At 42.0% G+C, this 25,464-nt stretch overlaps 1 pseudogene; it reads left to right on the top strand.

Annotated features, from left to right (window-relative positions):
- Window positions 1-18,349: 18,349 nt before the first annotated feature.
- The window catches only part of LOC148837826 (uncharacterized), a 48,909-nt pseudogene continuing 41,794 nt past the window's right edge, over window positions 18,350-25,464 (top strand).

The raw sequence follows: 25,464 nt of genomic DNA, 5'->3' as shown, positions 1-25,464 counted from the left end.
TTTTCAACTACTGACCCCTGAGCACCAGGTGTTTTCAGTAATTGACATGGCTAATGGGTTCTGGTCTGTTCCTCTACACCCAGAGGTACAAGATTGGTTCGCTTTTGTTGTAGATGGAGAACAATATACTTGGACCAGGTTACCACAGGGGTTTCATAACAGCCCCACCGTGTATCACATGGCACTTTGGAGGCATCTCCGGGAGCTGCCTCAAGTGTCCTCCGTCGTTATCCAATATGTGGATGATATTTTAATCGCGTCTCCTGACGAGGAAACCCACAAGAAGGACCTCCAAATTATTCTCGACCATTTGGTTAAAAAAGAACACATGGCTAGTTATAGCAAAGCACAGTTATGCCTAGACACCGTAATTTACTTGGGACAAAAGATTAGTCAGGGAAAAAGGGAATTGACAGAAGATCGGGCCCAGGCAATCCGAACACACCCTAGTCCCAATACGGTGAGAGAGCTCCGATCATTTCTGGGTCTGTGCAATTTCAATAGAAATTGGGTTGATGCTTTTTCTGAAAGGGCCAAACCACTTACAGACCTATTAAAGGGGGGAGGGAGGTCCCTTGATCCTATTGCTTGGAGTCCTGAAGCTGAACATGCTTTTAATGATTTAAAACAAGCTCTGTTACAGGCTCCTGCTTTGGGGTTTCCTCAGACAGATCAACCATTCTACCTCTACGTAAGTGAAAAGAATGGATTTTGGACAGCTGTACTAACACAGGAACATGGGGGTAGGTACCGCCCGGTAGGGTATTACTCTGGATCCTTGGACGAGGTAGCCAGGGGCTGGGGTCCATGTCTACGAGCCGCTCAGGCAGTCTGTCTAGCAGTACAGGCAGTCAATAACATAGTGCTAGATCAACAACTGATTGTTCGATGCCCACATGCGGTACACACCCTCATGTCCCTGAATCGGGTCAGTCAGGTTAATGCGATACGATGGAGCAACTGGCAGGTCTTGTTAGAGGCTCCAAATATTACCATTGAACGTGAAGGAGCTCTAAATCCAGCCACATTGTTACCTGACCCATCAGAAGCCTACATGTTAGAACACAGCTGTGATGTTTGGGCAATGGGAGAAGATGAGGGCATCAAAATAGCCGAGCAACCACTAAGGAATGTAGACCTTATCCTCTTCACTGATGGAACTTCATTCATAAATTCTAGTGGGGAGAGGAAAGCGGGTTGGGCTGTGACTACAGAACATGATATCCAATGTGGGGGAAGATATGAGGTACCCACGTCAGCACAGCGAGCTGAACTGAAAGCGTTGGTGGAAGCCTGTAAATTAGCAAAAGGCAAGACCACCACAATATACAGATGCAGCCATTCAAAGTGCGCGTCACAGACACGTACCGCAGGTGACGTCGCTCAGTATGACGCAAGATGACGCGTGGCACCGCAGTACGTGATTGGTTGACCGACAGGGGCACTCGTGGTCCGTTGGTCTGTCGTAGAAAGACTTACAGTAAAAACGTCTTTGCTGTGCCCGTTGTAGATATTGAATTTTACCACTGAAGGGAAATCTTAGTAGCTGAGCATAAAAAGAATAGGAGCATACTGTAACGCGTGTGAAGGCCATAAACGATATTAATTTTGGAACATAAACATACAGTATATACTGTAGCTGGTCTTGGTACTTTAAAGAATAAAATACACACCAGTATTCCATTTCTCCCTAAACATTTTAAGCTTTGAAGTCTTTAACTAACATGATACCGGAGTCAACAAGCATACTTTTAGAATTTGATTAAAAGGGAATATAATATGGAATCGCGTATCTAAAGAATTTAATAACGGTATTCGTGTGCTGCGACAGGGCTGTGTAGGGCTTTTTCGCCTGCCTGTTCATGCGAGCTGTCTTCTAGCCGACTGGTCTAGGTGCGTGACTAGCAACTGGGAGGTTGTGTGATCGAATCCAGCTGGTGCCGGACTTTTCTTTTAACAAACATTTCTTCGAAAAAATAGAATAGCGATATTATGGACAATAAATTGACTTTTATATTTCAAAATATCGCAACATGAACGATATTTGCGATATTTTGAACATATCTTCCCTTCTGACAGCGGTTCCTCCTTCTATTGTGTGTGTGTGTGCAACAGAGTAAATTTTTATAGAGAAATGGAGGCTGGACAGTATGCGTTACAATATAAACATTTATATTGATTTAAATCGTGTTCTGATTTAAATCGCAAACGCGTGTTTAATTATGTGTTTTTTAATCATAATCAGGCTAATGCATTTCTACATTTTCTGTATGAACCAGCTTAGAGGTTCATACAGAAAGACAGCTTGTGTTTAAATTGAGTGTAAGGTAATTTATGCTTCTAAAGTCATGGTCAGCATTTATTATTGTACTGTGCTGTAAACTTTTTCTGTGCCTAGTCACATTATTTTATAGCGTTTTTATTGCGTTATTAAATCCGGTGGCGCTGTGTGTTAGAGTAGTTTCCTGACTCCCTTGTCACATGGTCTGTGATTGAATCCCATAGAACTATGACTTTATTTTTTAACAAACATTTCTTTGAAAAAATGAAACGTTTCCCTTGGTCAGAGATTAAATAAAACCTCACTCGCACCAAACAAATTTATATTTCTAAATATCACAAAATACGTTCATTGTCTTCCAATCGAGTCGAGTTGACATTGGAAGCCTGCCACACCCGGACTGTTAAACCAACGCATTAGCACGTCAAAGCCCATCGAGGGTATTGAGCCAGTATTGCCTTTAGTATTCCCCCCTCTCCCCTCAATTCAATTCAATTCAAGGTGTTTTATTTGCATGACAGATGGGTACAAGCAGTGTTGGGTATGTATATTGTAACGCTTACGGCAGACAGGCACTGTGTAAGAGCCGGCGCACCAGAGCAGCGCACCGAGGGAGCGTCTGCATTTCTAACTTAGTTTTTAAAATTAGTCAAGCAATATGAAGCATCTCCTTTTACTTAGTGCCTGAGCATAAAAAGAATAGGAGCATACTGCAACGCGTGTGAAGTCCATAAACGATATTAATTTTGGAACTTAAACATACAGTATATGGCTGGTCTCGGTACTTTAAAGAAAACATACACACCAGTATTCCATTTCTCCTAAACATTTTAAGCATCGAAGTCTTTAACTAACGCGATACCGGAGTCAACAAGCATACTTTTAGAATTTGATTAAAAGGGAATATAATATGGAATCGCGTATCTCAAGAAATTAATAACGATATAATTATATTCATGTTGCAAAAGAACTGCAACGGACATAAAAACTCCCTTGCTTTTAACAGAGCGTTCCATAATTTCTAACTACGAAAATGCCAGGTGAAAGGATTTGTAAACATATTTTGTTAAAGCAAGTCAGAACCCATTCAGAGCCTACATTACATTTTAGCGTTTCATTCTGAGCAGAAGACCCTCACACCTGAAGAAGGGGGAGGTGTTTTTCGCTGGAAATCTCGCCTGCTTCTACTTTACAACCGGAGTGCTGGCTGTGACGAATTAAACCGGTATTACAGGTTACAATCACAGACCATGTGACATGGGAGTCAGGAAACTAACACAGCGCCACCAGATTTGATAACGCTATGAAAACGCTATAAAATAATGTGACTAGGCACAGAACAAGTTTACAGCACAGTACAAAAATGCTGACCATGACTTTAGAAGCATAAATTGCCTTACACTCAATTTAAACACAAGCTGTCTTTAGCCCTCTAAGGTGGTTCATACAGAAATGTAGAGATCCAGGCTCAGAACACACAGCTTCATTAGCGAATACATATGCAGGACAACTAGAGAAGACGTTTTACAGAGGATGGATTTTTAGAAACATCCCATCAGTGACATCACTGAAGTCAACTCCTAGGTACTGTAACTGTCGTGTGGATAGTTTCACAAGAATCAGACAAAGGTTTAAGCATCGCTTGTTCTAGATAAAACTGCAAAAAAAAACAACAACCCATAATGTACTTCTTTGCGGCTCTGTTTGCCCAAATCATATATTCACAACGTGAAATCTAGAAAATAATATTACGTAACCAAAATCCGCAATATGGAAACAGAACCTGTGTAATTGTTGATAGATGATGTACTCGTAACATTTTTTCAAGACGAACTACAACATTTAAAAAATGACTTGTATGTACTTGATATCTCTAATCAATCCACGGGTCCCAGCACGAAACGAAAGTAAAACGCATACCGTTTCGCGCTTCTTATTAGTTGCTCAAAAGTAATTTGACCGTATGAAATGCATAATATAAACCTAGAAACATATACGTGAGTAGTACTTAAGCACTGTAGTATCGGTGTTAAGACATACCTCTCAAATACTGTAAATCAAGTTAAAAATATCTCAAGATTCTGGTCATAATGAAACCATGTTTCGTGTATGTTTTCTTTAAAGTACCGAGACCAGCCATATACTGTATGTTTATGTTCCAAAATTAATATCGTTTATGGCCTTCACACGCGTTGCAGTATGCTCCTATTGTTTTTATGCTCAGCTACTAAGATTTCCCTTCAGTGGTAAAATTAGATATGAATATTCAATACTTAAACGGGCACAGTTAAGACATTAAATATACATATACATACTGTATACAGTACAGTTTGCATACGGTAATATGTTTATGTCCCTAAATCAATCTCTTTTATGAGCATGTGAAAGGCATGGTGAATCACTGTACTTTGCATGATTGGAAAAAAATGCGTGATTGCGAAATGCTGTGGCGTTACTTTTACAAAGACGGTCAATGAAAAAAAGAATGTGGACCAGGGCAATACTTTGAGTTTACAGCTTGTCCAAGGTCATTTATTATTAATACTATTATTAATATCTTCGTTAAAGACTTTGATGGCTACAGCTCAAACATGAGAGGTTGAGCTTTATTAGCTCCACCTTGCGGAAATTCCGGATACTATTATTTTGCTAGCGGTATTTACCGGTAACTCGCGGTATTTACCGGTAGCTTGCGGTAGACTGCGTACAGCGTACCGGAAAATAATGCGGTATCGCCCGCGCATTTTGAATGGCTGCATCTGTACACAGACTCACGATACCCATTTGGAGTATGCCATGACTTTGGAAGATTATGGAGTAATAGGGATTTTTTAACCTCTGCTGGCACTCCGGTAAAGAATGCAGATCTGGTGTCTGAGCTGCTTGCGGCTCTCCAACTCCCAAAGCAGGTAGCTGTAGTCAAATGTAAGGGCCACAGCAGAGAGGACACTCCCGAGGCCAGGGGCAATAAGCTGGCAGACTGGACAGCACGTCAAGCTGCCCTGGGGCAATGGGAGGAGTGGGCTATAGAAAAACCTCTTCAGATTATTTCAGTTTGCACAGTGAACATACAGGCACTCCGGACAGAACAGCTCAGCGAGCTCCAGGCCCAGGCCCCAAGGATTGAGAAATGGACCTGGATGGAACGCAATGTGGGGCTGCAGAAGGATGGGACCTGGAGGTGCCAGCGTACAGGCAGACCCGCCTGTCCCAAGCAACTAATGCCCTACCTGGCACAGCAAATACACTCCACAGGGCACCCAGTATTGCAAGTTGCTGACAGAGGCCACCCAAGGAGCCCGCGAGCAGGTCCTGGAGGCGTGGGGACCACCACCTGAAGGAGGGCACGACCTCATCCCAGGAGAGTGGGTGTGGATCAGGAAATTTCCTTCACAGGTTCTCCAGCCCAGGTGGGACGGACCCTACCAGATCCTGTTGACAACCGAGTCTGCGGTTCGAGTGGAAGGAAAAGATCGCTGGATCCACGCGTCACACTGCCGACGAGCCTCATCCCCATTTACAGACCCAGAATGAAATCATTTCTGTCAATAATGATAATTGTTGCTGTAGGACTATGTTCCGCAGGGATTAATGATCATCTCTCCCACAAAGGAGAACATGGAATTAATTCCTTTTTAGGCCTCTCCTATCTGACAGCTAAGAAAACCAACCAAAGTGCCTGCTGGGTGTGTGCCACATTACCCAAATATGTACAGGGAGGACTTCCTATGGGGGCCATTCCTTGGCGTCTCGAGGAAGTCATAGGCATGATCATTTGGAGGGATAATTTAGGAGATTTTAATATGACAAACTATGGGGGTTGCCATAACACAACTTTAACCTGCACAACATTACAATATCTACAGGAGCGAGGCTTAGAGCCCACGAGTTTCACAGGCTCTTACGCTCCTAAATATAACAGAAGCCATACACCACCATACCTGACTCTAAATAAGGAACGTGAGGGAAACATATGTTTTCAGCACACTAATGGTCTGCACTTGGTTGGATGGAGTCGTTGCAACCTTACCATCGCTGCAGATATATCCACCTCTACCTTCCAAATTCCAGGATGGGATCGGCACACCCCACAATTCGGTATAAGTTTCTTATTTTCAGAGGCATGGGGAGCGCCAAACGGAACATATTTCATTTGTGGAAAACGAGCCTACCCATGGTTGCCAGCCCAGTGGTCTGGCTCATGTTATTTAGGATATGTGGTTCCTCATATCCGTGTTCAAACCCACAGCCCCTTCGGACCTAACCACAGACCACAAAGAAAATTGGCTGATTGGGAATATTATTTAGGTATAATATTTCCACAAGCCGGCATGAACTTTCTGAGTCGAGAGTTAATTCAAATGGCCTCGACTTTAGAAGAATTAACAAATTCTACCTCATCTAGTCTGAAGGCTGTTAATGATGAGATGGTAGCCCTCAGAACAGTGGCCATGCAGAACCGACTAGCTTTAGATTATGTACTGGCGGCCCAAGGAGGAACTTGTGCAGTAATTGGCACTGAATGCTGCACATATATCCCTGATAATTCTGAGCACATCTCAGATCTGGCCCAACACATTTACAATGAGGGACAGAAATATCAGGACTATTATACTGAAAATTGGGGAATTGGATCTTGGGTAAAGTCTGTGTTTGGGGCCTGGGGCGGAATTTTTTTACAGTGTTTATTTGTAGGAATAGTATTGTTTATATGTATAATTGTAATCATCACGTGCACAAAAACATGTATCACATCTTGCTATAACCGTGGAACGTACAATGTCATGGCAATACATACCTGTTCGCCAAGAAAGGAAAGATCTGCCCTGACATTGTATGTATAAAAATAGGCTACACTGACGTATGCCATATTTTATAAGGGGGGAATGAAGAAAGATGTGAAGACGGGGGTTTGAATTTAATCTTTTCTGTAGGGGGTTTAGACTTCTAAGTCACAAGCTGGGGTTTATGGCAGGAAAGGGGGTTAACTGATAAGGATTGCAGATGCAAGCTAGGAACCCCTCTGGGTGTAATGTTAAACTGACCATTTGTCCAGAACATCGTAAACTGGCCAAATACCATGAACCCCCCTCTTTACCATCAGACCGAGTGACGTCAGAAACGGAGAAGAAAACACTATATAACCCAAAAGTTTGTAACAGTACAGGGAACAATACTTCGGTTTTGTTGTTTCTTGCGGGAAACAAGACTTCGGCTTTATTGTTCCTTGCATGCAATAAACTCATCTGTTTTACTTCATCTCGGGATCAAGAACCTTATTTCTTCAGTTACAACACTGTGCCCATTTAATATTGAATATTTATATGGAATTTTACCACTGAAGGGAAATCTTAGTAGCTGAGCATAAATAGAATAGGAGCATAACGCATGTGAAGGCCATAACCGATATTAATTTTGGAACATAAACATACAGTATAACAGTATGTAAACTGTATACAGTATGGCTGGTCTCGGTACTTTAAAGACAAAATACACAACAGTATTCCATTTCTCCCTAAACATTTTAAGCATTGAAGTCTTTAACTAACATGTGAAATAACGTGTATAAAAAGTGGTAGTTTTAAGCTTTTCTGCAAATACGCTCGATACTGGAGTAAACAAGCATAATTTTAGAATTTGATTAATAGGGAATATAATATGGAATCGTGTATCTAAAGAAATTAATAACGATATAATTATATTCATGTACCGCAACACAAGAATAGTACACGCTGTACAATGTCTGTTGATACTGTATGTGTAGGGCTGTTTCACCACTCCTCATGTGACCTTGCAAGTGGCACTGTGGTTTAAGTGCTGGACTTGTAAATGACAAATTGGCTGTTCAAATCCAGCCAGTGCCATGACTTTTCTTTTAACAAACGTCTCTTTGAAAAAATAAAATAGCAATATTATGGACAATTAATTGACTTTTTATATTTCTAAATATCACAACATGTTCGAATCTAAGCCATTTTTAATAACAATGAATAGTCACCTTTTTTCCTTCTGACAACGGTTCCTGCTTCTGCTTCCTGCTTCTATCGTGTGTGTGTGTGGGGGGGATCCCTTTAGATCTCCCTTCAGATTTAAAAGGTTATTAATCATATCTTCGGTGTTGCATCTTCCCAGTGTAGCTGATCTTTTGCTGCCTGGGTAAACTATCACAAAGCTTTAGAGAACTTAACATTTCTATTATCAACAAATTGTAAATACGACGTTTACATTGGCATTATTAATTTTTCACTTGAGTGTATGGAGGATTGTCAGCTGTCACTGAGAGCAGACCCCCCCTCTTAGGCTGCGCAAACGATTTTTTAGATTTTTATAGAGAAATGGAGGCTGTACAGTATGCGTTACAATATAAACATTTACTGTCAAACTTTAAACCAACAATTGATTTAAAGACGATCTGTCAAAGTGCAATGAAATACAATATTGTTGTTGTTTGTTAGTGTTGTTTTTATCCCGTAAAGCGCTTTGAGAAGCCACCTTTAAAGGCGCTATATAAAGGCGCTGATTCTTATGGAATGTGTTTTCTTTCTTCTTTTTTTCAGCATGGAATAAACCTATTACTTGATTCTAATGGACGTCCGGTCCCACCAGGGATTAAAAAAAAAAACATGGAATCGCGTATCTAAAGAAATAACAGTATACTGTAACTATGTTCATGCACAAACAGTAGCATGTTACATGATTAATTTGGGTATCTCCTCTTGCCAGAAAGTGCTAAATTCCATTTTGAGTGCGGCTTTTGACTTTTTTTTAAATTACAACCCATAAATAAAGTTGACACTGCTTAGACTTTTAATTATTTTAAACTGTATTACAGCAGCACAATGTGCTTTTTCACGAAACCTCCTAGAGTAACGAAATATCTTGCGTTGTACAGCTTTTCAGCTAAATATATTTATCTCTTATGCCTGACATAATGTGTCTGATCCATTAGGAAGTTAAAAAAAAATTGCGTCGAAAAGCCGGGCATTACAATGGTTTCCTTTTTTTGACAACTCACTGTTTGGATACTCGTCTCACCTGCCCTGTTTGTTTTCCTGTTATTTGCTGTGTATGCCTGCTGTGATTCACTCCTGCCCTCACACCTAAAGAAGACTATTTTACATTTCTTTGTGCGGTTCATAGTGCAATTAACCCTTGCTAGTACCTTTGCGGCCTTTTGAAAGTCTGTGCTGTCCTTTGAAAGCGAGATGATAATGTGAAAAAGACACAAATCGAAACCTGTTTTTAAAGCTTTTAAAGTCGTGCAATGTGTAAGCAGGAACACATCATTACATCTTATATATGAAAAATACATAATATAGCACCCAAACAAACTCAAACATGTTTTTAATAAAATGCTTTTATTCATTCATATTTTTAATTAAATGCTTTTATTCATTCATATCCCAAGTTATTTGAATCGCCACAATTCAAATAGAGAAAAAAGAGCTGACTGACTGACAAGATTTAAGATGTGGCTGTGTTCTTCCTGCGTTTGTGTTTGTCTGGGCGCTGACAAAGTAAAAAACAATTATTTTTTGACAATGAAAAACTGTGTGTGTGTGTGTCTCTCTCTCTGCTGGTGCGTGGGCGCGGTGGGGTGCTGTACCAGCTGTACAGAAAATAAAATGCCCCTTTCCGTTCAATGGGTGTCTGAGTCGCTGTGTCCTATCTTCCGACAGTCGCTGTTGTGAATGTCTGTAGAGTGTATCTTATTTTTAGTATAAGATATATGAGCTCCACCAGTCAGGACAGGAGGCTCTACTGTACACAGAGAGGGGTGGGAGGGGGGAACAAGCCGATACATACTCTTAGAGTTTGATTAATAGGAAATATAATATAAAAATATAGTACTAAAAATAAGATACACTCTACAGACCTTCACAACAGTGACTGTCAGAAGATAGGACACAGCGATTCAGACACCCGTTGAATGGAAAGGGGCACTTCAATTTTCTGAACGGCTAATATTAAAGCAAATACTTTAATATTCTTTTCTGTATGTTTATCAATAGTGGGTACTGGCCTAATTCGGCCCTGCACCCATTGTTAGGTGTTTTTCTCTGTACAGGAGGATGTTTCTACAGATCTACATGTGCAGAGTTTCTGTGGGGTGTTTGTCCCATTGAGTGTACTCCTGGTCTGTGACTCCACACTTCACTGCCGTATAGGGCAATGGGTTGGATTACACTCTCAAATATTTGGAGCCAGATTCTTGTTGGTGGATTGATGTTGAAGAGCCTCCTTCTTATTGCTTAGAAAGCCCTGAGTGCCTTCTCCCTCAGTGCCTTCACTGCCAGGTCAAAACTTCCAGATGAGCTGATGGTATATGTGATACAGTATGTGATATGCAGAGATATGTGTAGCTGGATGAGTGCTCCAATGTGTTGTTGTTAAGTGTGAATTTGTACCTGTTTCCCTGAGGTCTGGCTTTTTTCTGGAAAACCATAACTCTGGTCTTGTCCAGATTGACTGTCAGTGCCCAGGTCTGACAGTGCTGCACCAGCAGTGCCAGGTTCTGCCACAGCCCCTGTTCTGTGGGCGACAGCAGGACCAGAGCTTGCACAACTACTGTATAACTAAAAAAGACCTCTTCACTGTGTGAAAATACAACCTTTATAAGTTTATGCAGGTAAATAATTTCTATTAGGAATGATTTTTTAATATATCAATGTTAGATTAAATAAAACACATTGCTCGACATTAGAAAGCATCTTGCATTTCATTGCAAAATTTTATTTAGAGAGACTGGATAAGTAATTCAAGTGTTTTTTAACTTCCTGAAAAACAAGTATTAATTTAACAATATGTGCAAATGTTTTATGATATGTCGCTGTTGTGAATGTCTGTAGAGTGTATCTTATTTGCCTGTCCTGACTGGTGGAGCTCATTCAGCTGCGTCACTTTGGATAAAGGCACCGTCTCTTCAAGATAACGATCCGAAACACACAGCAGCAAGGGCAAAGCTTATAGCAGAAGGAGTGAACTGGGTGAAAACTCCAGCCGAATCCCCAGATTTAAATCCAATAGAGATGGTTTAGCATTCACTGAAAGACTATGTTCGGAAAACTGCTAAACCCAGCACAAAGCAAGAACTTATCACTGCGATCTACAAGTTCTGGGAGGAAGAAGTGACCGCAACAATTTTATTAACAGGCTGTTTTGTGTTCTTCCTAGGATTGTTGAGTGGGGCAGGGGGCATTCGGGAATGTGAGTCTGATTAAGAATGAATAAAAGCATTTTATTAAAAACGCGTTTGCGTTTGTCTGGGTGCTGACAAAGTAAAAAACAATTACTTTTTGACAATGAAAAACTGTGTGTGTCTCTCTCTCTCTCTGCTGGCGTTTGTAATCATTTTTATTTTTAAATACATTTTAGCAAAGTCATGTACCATAAAAGTATGGTAATTAAAAACCATTAATACTTTCGCTGGAGTTTAAATAAAGTCGATGTTTTCTCTTTTGGCTAGACTTGACTATTTAGCCATGAGAAAAACAATAGATTGTCAGTAAACAACTTTATGTTTATTAATCTTCCTTGTTATGCACGAGAGCGAGAGAGAGAGAGAGGGCGAGCGAGTGAGCGAGAGAGAGAGAAACACCCAGGGGTGCAGAACCAGGGAACTATTTACATGGAAAACAAGTCTCCCCAGACTGTTTGCCCGTTTCACTGTGGGACAGCTGCACTGGTCAGCAGCCTTTCTATACCCCGCCCTGACCACTTCCACTCCTGTCCTGCCCCTCACCGCATCTCTTTGGCCGCTGCCCGGGGCGAATGCACTACAATAGATTAGCATACTGTAGAGGAAAACAGTATAGACATCATTGATGTGAGGACTTTTGAAACCAAATTTCCCAAATTTAATATGTGCTTTTCTATATTTATTGTCAATTGTCCATAATATTGCTATTCTATTTTTTCAAAGAAATGTTTGTTAAAAGAAATGTCATGGCACCAGCTAGATTTGAACACCCACCTTGTGGTTTACAAGTCAGGCACAAGTCAGACCACAGTACCACCTGCAAGGTCACATGAGGAGTGGTGAAACAGCCCTACACAAACAGTTTCAACAGTCATTGTACAGCGTGTACTATTCTTGTGTTGCGGTACATGAATATAATTATATCGTGATTAATTTCTTTAGATACGCGATTCCATATTATATTCCCTTTTAATCAAATTCTAAAAGTGTTTGCTCAAAATTACCACTTTTTATACACGTTATTTTACATGTCAGTTAAAGACTTTGATGCTTAAAATGCTTAAAATGTTTAAGGAGAAATGGAATACTGGTGTGTATTTTTTCTTTAAAGTACCAAGACCAGCCATACTGTATACAGTTTACAAACTGTAATACTGTATGTTTATGTTCCAAAATTAATATCGTTTATGGTCTTCATACGTGTTATGCTCCTATTCTTTTTATTAGCCCCACCTTGCTGAAATTCCGGATACTATTATTATACTTGCAGTATCTTGTGGTACTATACGAGAATATACGGTAACTTGTATTACACCGCGAGAAGCACACTGCAAAATAATGTGGTATCGCCCGCTTGTTTTGAATGGCTGCATCTGCATATCCCCTTTTATATTTAGAGTTTATACTGTACTTCTGCTTTCTGTATGTAGCACACTGTATTTTTATTTTTTATCAATATTCAACTTAAAATATATAATAATGGTACTTGTGACTCTTAAAATGCACTATGGTATGAACTATAGCAGTTTCATTGAATTAGTCTTTTGTATTTTATTTTCCTAAAATACAGAGAGTATGCAAATAAATCCCAGAGCTATTGTGTCAGACAGGACACTGACCTGCTTTTACTGTTATAATAGCAGGTGCTTAGGTATCTCAACAGCAACAGGTTAAAGTGAGCTCTCAGCTGACTTCAAGCTTCTCAGACCTTTCAGTTGACGCTGAAATTTCCAGTAACTCCAACTTAGTTCTTTTAGAGTTCAAATCATAGAATTACTATTGTGTATATGACTGTGTAGTGTATGTGAATTTCAGCAACTATATCACCCTGCATCTTACAACTGACAACCCACTGAATCTAAGCAGGTATGCCTTTGGCCACTACCTGGATGGAAGACCTACTTGGAAAACTACGTTTGCTGCAGGAAGATGTGTTATTGGGACCAATAGGAGCGCTTACTCTGTGGTGTGAATTGTTTCCTAATGCCCCATTATTGTGATGGGACTATTATAATGAAAAATGACCCAGCCTGTCTTGCCCTTCTCTGTCCTGTCCTTAGTTTCCTATGCTTTGCTGTCTTTCCGGTGTCTCTATCTCTCTGGGGCTATATATTTCTGTGTCATTCTTCACCTTCACTCAGCATTGACGTTCGGATGTCCTGAGACCCGCCTAGTACCAGGTCGCCCCACTTCCACTGCCTGAGGGCATTGGTTTCTATACAACTCCTGAACTGCTGAGCCCGAGCTAATCCCCTGTTCCGCCGCTACGCATATGGATCTTTTTCCACTCTCTTGCCATTCCGCGGTTCGTCCCTTCCGACATCTGTGACACCGCCCTTTGGATAACATATAAAACTGAGTTCTTGGGTCTCCATGGTCAGAAAAAAATCCAGGGAGTGTCTTAAAAAGAATAGGAGTGTTAACCGTGGTCATCATGTCATTCACCTAACCGCGTTAAACCATACGGTGTCACGGGAAGCCGGAACCTACCCGGTAAGCAACGAGCGCAAGGCAGAGTACACTCTGGACGGTGCACCATTCCATCACAGGGCAAGTGTTAACCGTGGTGTCCTGCACAAATTTCCCCTTGGTTTTTAACAATCAAGGCCTCCTAATGATTCCATCTATAAATTGGATTCAATACTCTATTCTCCCCATGGATAGGCATTGTGTGGTGAGCCTACTGTAGGGGATTTGTGAATTTACTGGCACAATATTAAGTTGTAACATTAAATTGTGTAAGTTTACTTTGTTTATTAGGAATCAATTGGTAGAATAATAAGGAGTCTTCACCAGAATTTACAACACACGGAATATATTTATTGATACATAAAAACAATGTGTACATAAACATTCCAAATGTCAAACTGACATTATAGTTTAGATACAGAAAATCTTTATGTATAATGCATTCTACGTTAGTATACAAGGTTGCACAGTCACATTAAAATATTAACATTTAGGAATTCTTAAGTAACTATGGCTACTTAAATGAATTATATCAATAATAATATGTGTTAATATAACAGTTTTATGCTCATGAAGGGGAATATTTAATTATACTCATCCACAACCATGTATTTGTAACTCCCGCGCAGAAGGATAGGGGACTGGGTCCATCGCAGAGCTGGCCAATCCATAATCTACTGACTCAGTGCCACACTTAGACAACTCAAGGAATCGAGGAAAGAGAGAAAATGATTTGCTGTAGCTTTACTCTGTAGCGGCGAGGCTTAATAATAAGGCAGAATTAAGTGTTTCTGAGCTTCCCAAATGAGGCCCCATTTCTCTGTTCATCTCTGTGGAGCCACAGAGAGACCATTAGTGCAGGGTGATTTAAGGTTTCCTAGGACAGCTCCCAAAGGGGGATGCACTTAGCTAAGTCTGGCTATCATGATCAATGGTCATCCACTGGCGCCTATCAGTCTAGGGAGTGCCGGATGGACATCTGGACTGCATTACTAAGTGTCAGGACTAAGTGACTCATATCTCACCTTGATCAACCAATCAGGGACTGGTAGGGCTGAGTAACCCACGTGGGACTCTGATGCCCATGGAACTTTCAGCCAATCAACGAGCTGAAGTTCCTCCAGGTAAAAACAGGCAACACAGGCCTGGAGATTCAGATTCGGGAGATTCAGTAAGATTCTGGAGAGGATTCTGTGGACTGTTCTAAAGGGAATTCAAAGGAGAATTCCAGGGCAGGACGGCCCAGGAGCAGAAGGCTCCCAAGGGCAGGACATTCTCGCAGCGCGCCTCCTGACCATCCTGAGACTCAGCCCGGACAACCACGGAACGGCCAGTGTGTCCGAGTGCCAGAACTTTCCTTTGTTCTAAGAGTCTAGAGTGGAGGTTGCCAGAGAGTAACCAGCAGCAGGCCTCGTGAACAGGTCGGAACTGTGGACAGCTGAATCACTATTCAGAACTAGCTCTTCACCAGGAACGAACCGGTCCTCTTCCTGACCTGCTGGGACCCACAGTCATCTTTTCTCCTGTGCACAAACTTTGCTAGTTAAAGCCAACACTAACTAGCCGGTCAGTGAGCATCAGCAGCGCACCGTCGCAAGCCGCACAGCACAACCTGGCACCGAGCCAGAGAGCGCGGATTGGACAGCAACAGCCTGCAACTGTTTCTTTGTGCCCGCAGGAGATCTGAATCCCCAGAGATTGGATGAGTATTCAACTTCCATGCATTACAGCTCGAGAATTCAATTGTTATCCCAACCAGTTGATATCAATTTAATTCCTAAGAGTTATGTACTTGTTTTGAGTATCTAATGTAGAAGTTATAACCAAGTTCATTTACGAAACGGTCTTAATGAATGATATACTGAACGTATGTCCTCTTGATGTGTAACACTTCGTAACTGATTGAATATATACCTTTTGTATTCTGATAACCCTCTCGATAAGATCTGTTAGGTTTATATGCATATTCTATGTATTAATAAATGTATCCTCGTGTATTAGTACCTGCGTGTGTGCGTTGTTTGAGTTATGTCGCATGGTTGGATTCTAAAGCCATCAAAAGAATCAACTTTGTGATTTACTGCTACAATTGATAATTGTCACAGTAAATGCCCAAACCCTACAGAACTGGTGCCTTCAGAGAGCCACAACGTTACATATTTGGCTTCCCTGAACGGCTATGAAACACTACAACTCTGACAGTCAATTCCTTCAAATGGATTGTCATTGTCAGCTGAACTAAACTGAGGACAAAGTCTGTGCACAGGGTGGTGACTGCTCAGTTGGGGCGAGTCACACAAAAAGAGAAGAAACTCAGTTTGCGTCCGGCATAGTGGCTACTGCTAAATAATTTTTTATTTAGGCGTGTCAACAAAAAGTCCAAATGTATTACTCCAATGGTCAAGCGGGTGCACTGTGGTAGCTAGCTAGCCACAGGGTCCTGCTGCAGGCTAGACCTTGGGCTGATTTCTGTCATTATGTATGGGTTCACCCTCTAACTCTACGTTTTGGGAAAAACTTTAAGACATCAATGTTTAGACAACAAGTGTGGCAGGCATGTGGTTCTGTTGTTAGTCAGCCAAGTTGGTTCAGTGGAGAGAGGATAGCGACGAAGTTAGAGGTAATGCACCACTTTTTAATTTGGGGAAAATACAGTTGGTCAGTAGAGGCATGGCGCCAGGAGAGTGGCAACGTGTTGCATGTTGCTTCTTGTCTGTCTGTCTTTGTCTGTTTCGTGTTGTGGACTTTTTGTATCAAGTCCGTCTTTTCAGCAATTATTCTTGACCGACAAGTGCTTTTGGACACTGAATCCAGAATCGTTGATTTAAACACAGATATAGCCTATTGGAATCTTAATCAACTATCTTGGGTGCCTCTGCGTATGGACCCCACACCTGACTCAGAGCAGAGCCAGCGAATGCAACAGATGCAGAAGTGTGGTAGACAGGGAGAACTTCAAGCAAGAGTGAAGCGCAACGGCTATCGAAACCCAAGCCTGAGTGTTCTTCTGGCCAAAGTTCAATCCATGGAGAACAAGATGGACGAGCTAAGGGGAAGGTTAAGCCATCAGAGGAACATTAGGGATTGCTGTATTCTCTGTCTCACCGAGACCTGGCTGACCCCCAGTACACCTGACTCAGCTGTTCAGCTTGACGTATTCTCCACCTATCGCATGGATCGGTCTCTTTTGGCTGGTTAGAAAAAAGGCTGTGGTGTATGTCTAATGATAAACAAATCTTGGTTTTCAGATGTGAAAATTCTGAAGCGATTTTGCTCTCTGGACCTGACATATCTTACTGTAAAATGTCATCCTTTCTATCTACCTAGAGAATTTTTGTCTGTCATTATTTCATTATTTTTTTGGATGGCGGAGCAGTGGCACTGTGGCTAAGGATCTGCGCCTGTGGCTGGAAGATTGCAATTTTAAATCCTGTGACCAGCAAAGGAATCCTACTCCATTGGGCCCCTGAGCAAGGCCCTTAACCCCAGCTGCTCCAGGGGTGCTGTATAAATGGCTGACCCTGCTCTCTGACCCCAAGCTTCTTTCCCTGTCCGTGTGCCTGTGTGTCTCATGGAGAGCAAGCTGGGGTATGTGAAAAGACAAATTCCTAATGCAAGAAATTGTATATGGCTAATAAAGTGATCTGGTGTATATACCACCCCGACCAGATGTGAAAGCAGCACTTAGCAAATTAACTGCTTACCCTGATGATGTTGCGGGGGACTTTAATCAGGCCAACTTGTGGAACGTTCTTCCAAAATATTACCATGTCTTCATGCCAAACAAGGGGTGTGAATACTCTTGATCACTGCTACACTGCTATCAAAGATGCTGTACCCCTTGCAAGCATTTCAGACAGTCAGATCATCTATCGGTGCTTCTTCTTCCGGCTTACAAGCTGAAGCTGAAGCAGGAGAATGTGTCGACAAGAACAGTTCAACACTGGACGGAGAAGACAGATGAAGTATTGCAGGACTGCTTTGGATCTGTGGACTGCTGTGTTTAAGTTCATCAGTAAACCTGCACAAGTACACCACAGTCATCTCCGATTTTATTAAGAAATATGTGGATGACTGTGTGCCCAGAAAGACAGTTTCCTTTTTCCCCAACCAGAAACTGTGGTTTAACATTGATAAATATCACCGAAATAAGCGGAGGCCACAATCGAAGGCCTTTAAATCTGGCCATCTGTACCTTTATAAGAAGGTAAGGTATAACATGTGGAGAGCTAACAGGAACACCTAAAAGGCAATGCTGTAAGAAAATAGAAATACAAGCTGCCTCTTCCAATGTGCGCCAAATGTGGTGGGGTATCCAGACAATACCAAACCATAAAGCTAAAATAAGCAGTGTTACATCCATTGAAATTGACTATTTCGCTCGATTTGAGAACGGAACCATGGAACCGCCGACGCAGGTACTCCTGGACGCTGATGACAGAGCCGTGTCTATCACGGAGACTGAAGTCAGTTCAACCTTCAACTGGTGGACATACGGAAGGTAACTAGCCCAGACAGCGTTCCTGGATGGGTCCTTAATTCCTGAGCAAACCTGTTCAGACCACTTGGCCATGGTTTTTACAGATATTTTTAATCTTTCACTTTTACCCTGTTCCCCTGTGTTTTAAAAAACAACTACCATTATTCCAGTGCAAAAGAAAAATACTGCAACCTGTTTTAATAATTACAGACTGGTACCACTAATATCCACCATAATGAAATACTTTGAAAGGCTGGTTTGCATACTGGCATAACAGATCCACTGATGACGCTGTTTCCCCGGCTCTTCACATTGCCCTGGCTCATTTGGATGATCAAGACGCATACTTCAGAATGCTATTAATTGATTACAGCTCTGCATTTAACACAATAGTTTCTTCCAGACTAGTCAGGAAGTTTAATGACCTGTGCATCAACACCTCTCTATGCAGGTGGATTATGGATTTACTGACTGGCAGACCACAGACTGTTAGGGTTGATGGAAAGCTTTCTTCCACACTGACCATTAATATAGGTGCCCCTCAGGGCTGTGTGCTTAGCCCCATGCTGTTTTCTTTGTTTACCCACGGCTGTTTGGCCAGACACGTCTCCAATTTCATCTACAAATATGCTGATGACACTACCATCATTGGCCGAATCACTGCTAATGGGGACACAGCTTACAGGAATGAGGTCAAGAACCTGGTGGAGTGGTGTATTGACAATAATCTCTCCCTCAATGTCAGAAAAGCCAAAGAGCTGGTCATTGATGTTAGAAAGCAGGGTGGGGACCACACCCCTATTTACATCAATGGGGTGGTTGTTGAGATGGTTAGCAGCTTCAAGTTGCAGGGTACCTTCATCACTAATGGCTTAATGAGGTCCCAGCATGTAGCTGGAGCTACAAAGAAGGCACAACAGTGCCTTTAATTCCTCAGACAGTTGAAAAAATTTGGTCTATCTCCAACTGTCTTTATCACATTTTACAGGTACACTATTGAGTGTGTGCTCCCATGTGGTATTACAGTGTGGTTTGGCAGGAGCTCATTGTCTGACTGGAAGGCATTACAGGGGGGTGATCAGGTCAGCTCAGTCCATCATTGGAGTACAACTACCCTCTATTCTGGACATTTTTACAACTTGCTGTATCAGGAAGGCTGGAAGTATCGCTAAGGTTACCAGTCATCCTGTTTTCTTATTTTTCTCCCCCCTTCTCTCTGGTAAGCGTTATAGTAGCATAAAGGCACGAGCTTCCAGATTCAGAGACAGTTTCTTCCCACAGGCTTTGAGAATTCTGAACTTTACCCATACCACTAGCTCACACTGATGTTGTTTTTATTAAGTTGTATGTTATTTAACTTGTTGCTGGTGCTGTTCTGTGTTTATGTTTCTGGTGTTTCCTTAATGTCTTTGTATTGGAGCATACATGCAAATAGGCATTTAATTGCACTTATGTATATGACAATAAACTGAACTGAACTGGTCAAGAAGCTCCAGATGTACCTACAGTATAGATGCAGCCATTCAAAACGCGTGGGGTATTTCGCGGTACACCGCGGTGGGCTTGTCGCATCAAAACTCAGTTTCATGCAGTATCACGCTGTTGTAACAGAAAGAATAAGGTTCTGGATCCCGAGATGAAGTTAACAGATGAGTTTATTGCATGCAAGGAACAATAAAGCCGAAGTCTTGTTTCCCGCAAGAAACAACAAAACCGAAGTATTGTTCGATGTGCCGGTACAAACTTTTGGGTTATATAGTATTTTCTTTTCCATTTCTGACGTCACTCGGTCTGATGGTAAAGAAGGGGGTCATGGTATTTGGCTAGTTAAGAGATCCTGGCCAAATGGTCAGTTTAAGATTACATCCAGGGGGGTTCCTAACTTGCATCTGGAATCCTTATCAGTTAACCCCCTTTCCTGCCATAAACTCCAGCTTGTGATTTAGAAGTCTAAAACCTCATACAGAAAGGATTTAATTTAAACCCGGAAAGTATCCAGAATCACCTTGTAAAACCGCCAGGAGGAGCCAGTAAAGCTTAACCTCTCATGCACAGCATTTGAGCTTTTAAATTTAAACTGTGTATTACAGCATGTTAATCATCAGTCATTAAAAAGTTGGTATATTTTATGAAAGCAAGATTGCTCAGTTGGATAAAAGTACACAGCCTACCTTTATCATAAATATTTTAATTTTGCAGAAATATTTTATGCATCAAAGCCTTTACCAAAGATATCACTAATAGTATTAATAATGAATGACTTTGCACAAGCTGTAAACTCAAAGTATTACGGTGGTCCACATTCTTTCTAACCGTCATTTTAAATGAAAAGACTTTTATTTTTTTCTTTGACAAACACGACAGCATTTCATTGATCCAACTAACGAGGACAGGACATTAGCTAGCCAATATTATAAAGGAATAAATTACTTTTTTTGTTCATTTCTTTAGCACATTTGTACAAGCACTTGGAAACTGTCCAAGCCCTACTTTGTCAGGCATTTTCTTTTGCTATAACAGACATAAAAACTCCCTTGCTTTTAAAAGGGCGTTTCATAATTTCTAATGGAAATTATTTAAACTGCGACACTTATCATTCAACCAGAGCTCAAAATATCACAAGGATCCTCAAGAGCACAACAAAGACTGTATTAAAAGATACTTGTATCAGATACATGAGAATCCAAGCTTTTTTATCTACGCTTTCTTATCTACGCTAAGAAGTAGTCTTTAAAATTTATCACAGTAAAAAGTCAAATTTCTGGGGTGTCAGTATACCAGAGATTATGGTAACGTTTTAGAAGGGTGTCAGCCAGTCAGATTCCAGGACCAGAATTATCTGTTTTATGATCAAGAATATAATATGTAATCACGTATCTAAAGAAATTAATAATTATATTAATTTAAGGATCTAAATATCTAAATCTATGTATCTATATAGCTGGTAGTATTACTGCATTTCACTTTCGTTGTAAACACATTTTGTTAACACTTGAATCGCAGGTGGATTCTGTTTTTTGGTCTGTTATGGTCTATAGCTCAAATCCTGCTTCACTAAAAATTAGACACAACAAGAGTATTATTGGACAATGTTGTGAAGCTCTGGCGGAATTTCTCTGTAAACTGAAGAGTTATAGAGGAGACAGGTTGTGTATCGCTTCTTTTGACACTTGTAAAAAAACATTCCAATGTTAATGTGACACGGAAGATAATGTGGTGTATTGGTCGTTAGTGAAAAGATTTAATCATCTAATCTCTTTACTGTGCACATTTGAATCCGCTTAGTATTGAATATTTATATGGAATTTTACCACTAAAGGGAAATTTAAGTAGCTAAGCATAAAATGCAGAGGAGCATAAGGAAGGTCATAAAGGTCATAAACGATATTAATTTAGGAACATAAACATATCATGTAAACTGTATGTTGCTGTTATTGGTATTTTAAAGAAAAAATACACACCAATACTCAATTTCTCCCTAAACATTTTAAGCACCAAAGTCTTACATGTGGTTGACCTTCTGACCATATTACTGTAACATCTGTATTGCTGTTTCAGTGGGTGTCACACGACTTGCCTTGGTGGCGTCACGGCTTAAGTGACTCATTTATAGTATAAGATTGAAATCGGGTGTTCAAATACAGCAATCGCTATGAGTTTTCTTTTAATAAAAACACTTCTTTGAAACACTAAAATAGCAAATATTATGGACGCTACAGTATATTGACATTTTTTATATTTCAAAATAACTCATGTTCGTACTGTATGCACAGTACACAGCGGTACCGCAGGTTAAACTGTAGGGCGCAAATACACCTGAGCCAAAAAGCCCAACATATTAATGTGCATTCGCCTGGGGCTGCACGGTTTTCATCACTCTCTGCGGGAGTGCTGGCTGTGACGAATAAAACCGGTTTCACAGGTATTTTCAAAGTAGAAGGTGGCGAGTCTTTCAGCGAAAGACACCCCCCCCCCCCTCCAAAACCCCTTTTGTTTGCTTACAGTAGTAGTACTTAAGTACAGTACAGTGGTACTTCTCGCATTAAGAAAACTAGGTGTTAGCATTAACTATTAGTAATCAATAATATTAAACTTAGCACTGTAATAAATTGTGCTAATAATAAATTATATTCTACTCTGAGAATGTAGGGGGGAGGAAGAATGCGCGTGGTCTTTTCACTGATAAACTTGTGTCAAGCTGTCAACAAAAACCAGCTGTCAAAAAAAGTTTTTTTTTTTAAAAAGTCAATTGTGTGTCCATAATATTGCTATTTTGCTATTGCTACAGTAATTGCTATTGCTACTGAGTCTCTGTGTGTACAGTACATTGTTTGTGAACAAACCAGTTTCACAGGTATTTTCAACCCCCAGCCACTGTTGTTTAATCAGTTGTTATCCTGTAAAGCACTGAGAAGCCACCTTTAAAGGCGCTATTTAAAATAAAGTTTATTATTATTGTAATCATAGCCGGCCCGACGCCAAATATGTAATGTTTCATAGCCGTTCAGGGACGCCAAATATGTAATCATAGCCATAGCCAAAATGTAATGTAGTGGCTCTCTGAAGGCACCAGTTCTGTAGGGTTTGGGCATTTACTGAGACAATTATTAATTGTAGCAGTAAATCACAAAGTTGATTCTTTTGATGGCTTTAGAATCCAACCATGCGACATAACTCAAACAACGCACACACACAGGTACTAATACACGAGGATACATTTATTAATACATAGAATATGCATATAAACCTAACAGATCTTATCGAGAGGGTTATCAGAATACAAAAGGTATATATTCAATCAGTTACGAAGAGTTACACATCAAGAGGACATACGTTCAGTATATCATTCATTTAGACCGTTTCGTAAATGAACTTGGTTATAACTTCTACATTAGATACTCAAAACAAGTACATAACTCTTAGGAATTAAATTGATATCAACTGGTTGGGATAGCAATTGAATTCTCGAGCTGTAATGCATTGAAGTTGAATACTCATCCAATCTCTGGGGATTCATATCTCCTGCAGGCACAAACAATCAGCTGCAGGCTTGTTGCTGTCCAATCCGCGCTCTCTGGCTCCGTGCCAGGCTGTGCTGTGCGGCTTGCGACGGTGCACTGCTGATGCTCACTGACCGGCTAGTTAGTGTTGGCTTTAACTAGCAAAGTTTGTGCACAGGAGAAAAGTTACTGTGGGTCCCAGCAGGTCAGGAAGAGGACCGGTTCGTTCCTGATGAAGCGCTAGTTCTGAATAGTGATTCAGCTGTCCACAGTTCCGACCTGTTCACGAGGCCTGCTGCTGGTGCTAACCTCGGGTGGATCCTCTGGTTACTCTCTGGCAACCTCCGCTCTAGACTCTTAGAACAAAGGAAAGTTCTGGCACTCAGACACACTGGCCGTTCCGTGGTTGTCCGGGCTGAGTCTCAGGATGGTCAGGAGGCGCGCTGCGAGAATGTCCTGCCCTTGGGAGCCTTCTGCTCCTGGGCTGTCCTGCCCTGGAATTCTCCTTTGAATTCCCTTTAGAAAAGTCCACAGAAGTCTCCACTGAATCCCTGAATCTCTCTGAATCTCCCAGGCTCTCTGTGTTGCCTGTTTTTACCTGGAGGAACTTCAGCTCGTTCATTGGCTGAAAGTTCCATGGGCATCAGAGTCCCACGTGGGTTACTCGGCCCTACCAGTCCCTGATTGGTTGATCAAGGTGAGATATGAGCCACTTACTCCTGACACTTAGGAATGCAGTCCAGATGTCCATCTGGCACTCCCTAGACAGATAGGCGCCAATGGATGACCATTGATCATGATAGCCAGGCTTAGCTAAGTGCATCCCCCTTTGGGAGCTGTCCTAGGAAACTTTATCAAAAGAAAACATCCTAAATCAGCCTGCATGAATACTTTCTCTGTGGCTGCACCACAGAGATGGAGGATGAGATGGGGCCTCCTTTGGGAAGGCTCAGAACACTTAATTCTTCCTTATTAATAAGCCTCGCCGCTACATTATTATTATTGATCATATTTTTCCTCCCAGAACTTGTAAATTGTTGTTGTTATTGTTGTTGTTATCCTGTAAAGTGCTTTGAGAAGCATACTGTCCAGCTTGTCATGTGCATTCTCTTGTAAAATAATAAGTAGAGCTCCGGAAAGCCAGAAGGAGCGCTTCACCCCGCCTGCTGTGGGAAGAGTTGGCTTATTCCTTCCCTGCCTCACCAAGGGCAGACACTGCCAGGCCCTCATCGACACCGGTTCAACCATCACTCTGCTGCGGCCTGGTGTCCTGCCGGGCACCGAGGCAGCCGGACCCCCAGGGCGCTCACCGTGCACTTTGGGGCTGCGAGGGTGAAACACCCCTTCTACCTTGCCCCAGTCCGTGAGGACTGTATCCTGGGGTTGGACTGGTTGCAGCAGGTGGGTAGTTGCCTTGACTTGGGCGTAAGGGATGGGGTGCTGGGCCGGGGGTGGCGGGTACCCTCCAGCGGCGAGGTCTGGTGGCAGTTTGTAGTGTCACGGTCGCTCCATGGGGCAGTTCTCCAAGCGGTGCACGGCCAGCCGGAGGCCACCAAACAGTGACCTCACCACTGGAGGGCACCTGCCACCCCCGGCGCAGCACCCCGTCCCTCACCTCCAAGGCCTCCTACAGTGCACAGAGTGCCTTACAGACTTCGGGTAGGGGCAAGCTTATCTCACCGTCGTGGGAGTCAGCTCTGGCACGCTCGCCCCGACACCCGCGGCTCCGACGAGCCCAGGCAACGCCCGCCGTTGCCACCTCCGCTTCCCGCTCCGGTCAACCCACACACCCCGGACACCTCCCGCCCCGCCCATGGCGAGACTGATTCGTTCCCCCTGCCCCACCAACTCTTGCCGGCCCAAGTCAAGGCAACCACCCACCTGCTGCAACCAGTCCAACCCCAGGATACAGTCCTCATGGACTGGGGCAAGATAGAAGGGGTGTTTTACCCTCGCAGCCTCAAAGTGCACGGTGAACACCCTGGGGGTCTGGCTGCTTCGGTGCCCGGCAGGACACCAGGCCGCAGCAGGGTGA

The sequence above is a fragment of the Atractosteus spatula genome, chromosome 3, assembly GCF_055471065.1.
Source record: "Atractosteus spatula isolate fAtrSpa1 chromosome 3, fAtrSpa1.hap1, whole genome shotgun sequence".
NCBI lineage: Eukaryota > Metazoa > Chordata > Actinopteri > Semionotiformes > Lepisosteidae > Atractosteus > Atractosteus spatula.
This window is presented reverse-complemented; position numbering and strand designations above follow the sequence as displayed.